Below are 1,635 nucleotides of genomic sequence, written 5' to 3'. Positions count from 1 at the left end.
TCTAAAGCAGACATATAACTACTATTACCATGAGAGAGAGAGAGAGAGAGAGAGAGAGAGAGAGAGAGAGAGAGAGAGAGAGAGAGAGAGAGAGAGAGAGAGAGAGAGAGAGAGAGAGAGAGAGAGGTACCCCCATCCCCGCACAGCTGCCCCGCCCCATCAGGCCGTGCCCCGCCTTGTCATAACAGGTGGCAGCCCCGCCCCAGCAGCCCCGCCCCAGCCCCTAGCCCCGCACTGCCCCGCAAAAACCAGCTTAAATTTAGACTACATTTCAAAAACCCTGAAAAAGATCATGGTTTTTTAAAATTTTTCCCGGTTTTTTTGGCACTGCCCCGCCCCATTGTGCCACCCCGCGCTGCCCCCTCCCCTTGGCACCCCTGGGGACGAGCACAGGCACTGGGGTACACTGGGGGGCGAATGGGGGGCGGAAATATTGAAAAATGTTACGGCCCGATGGTACCGGTTAGGAAAATTAACTTATTCTCTTGCTTTTGTCTTCCCCAGCCTTCCCCAGACGACATGAGCCTTCCCCAGCGTAGCCTTGACCTTCCCCCAGCCTCCCCCAGCCTGCACACCCTTAAGGCAGGTCAGGAGGCAGGTTACAAGCGCTAGAACACGTAAAAATACAATGGTTGCCACGACAGGCGGCTGTTCCAGGTACCGTGTCCTCCCGGCCCGCCCCCAACTGTCACTTGCAGTCTTCCCCGCCTTCCCCAGCCTACCCCAATCTGCCTCACCCTTCCCTAGTCAAGCCGCAACATTTCCCCAGCTTCCCCTAGCGTAACAACCCCGGGGGAAGGCGGGAGAGACAGTAAATTACGAAAAACCACGAAAAAAAATGCGGGGTCCACCACCCGATACAAACCCGTCTTCATCCCGTCATGTCCGCCCACACATTTTCCTGTTAATTGTGGCCTTTCCCTGCCTTCCCCAGCCTTCCCCTGCCGTGCCCTGCCAGCCCCAGCCCGGCCCCGCCCCGCACCACGCCCCCAGGCCCCAGGGTGCACGGGGAAGGGCGTGGTGCAGGGTACACGTGAGGGGACGGTGCACGTGGTAAGCTACATGTAGAATGGCGCGGACCTTCCCTGCCACAAATCAATACTTGCTTAGCTCTCCCCTGCTATACCCTGCCACGCCTCAAGTCACACTTACCAGCCTCTGCGGGGGGCGGAGGGGCGTCCTACGGCTTCCCCAGGCTGAAAAACTTAAGGAAACTCAGGAAAAACAGGCAAAGGGCGACGAGGAAAGCTGGCCACGGACACGCCAAAAGGGACAGCCGCTGCTTGACTGGCGGGCCTCTCTAATCCCTCCCTCTCTCACGCACCGCCCATTTACGCCCCTGCCACGCCCGTACATCCACCCACACCCTGCGGGAATAACTCACACAGATCCACCCCACCAGGTAAAACCCCCCGAAACCCCCTGGAGAAGCTAGGAGAGCTCTAAAAACTGGGGACTTGTTGTTAGCGCGGAGTGATCAGGAAAATGCGTAACATGGCGTCTGCAGGATGGCGGGAAATTCAACATTATCTCTGGATTGATTCTCCCCATTCCAGGTCCCGTCCCGCTCCAGCCCAGCTCTGGAAGGGAGGTTTAGTGCATTTGCTATCACTGGAAGAGGAAGGCGTCCAGCGG

The 1,635-nt window shown here is 57.9% G+C and overlaps 1 protein-coding gene across 2 annotated transcripts in view; it reads right to left on the bottom strand.

The window, feature by feature from the left end:
- LOC135096404 (ELAV-like protein 1) overlaps nt 1-1,312 on the bottom strand; it is a 69,648-nt gene extending 68,336 nt beyond the window's left edge. The window contains exon 1 of one of the 2 annotated variants that reach the window (XM_063997884.1): nt 1,153-1,312. The gene's annotated coding sequence lies outside the window, so the exon portion shown is untranslated. The remainder of the gene's footprint in view (nt 1-1,152) is intronic. The other variant, XM_063997886.1, reaches the window with a different exon arrangement.
- Nucleotides 1,313-1,635: the final 323 nt, after the last annotated feature.

Source organism: Scylla paramamosain, unplaced genomic scaffold, assembly GCF_035594125.1.
Source record: "Scylla paramamosain isolate STU-SP2022 unplaced genomic scaffold, ASM3559412v1 Contig4, whole genome shotgun sequence".
Lineage (NCBI taxonomy): Eukaryota > Metazoa > Arthropoda > Malacostraca > Decapoda > Portunidae > Scylla > Scylla paramamosain.
The sequence above is the reverse complement of the archived record's forward strand: the minus strand, read 5'-3'. Positions and strand labels throughout refer to the sequence as shown.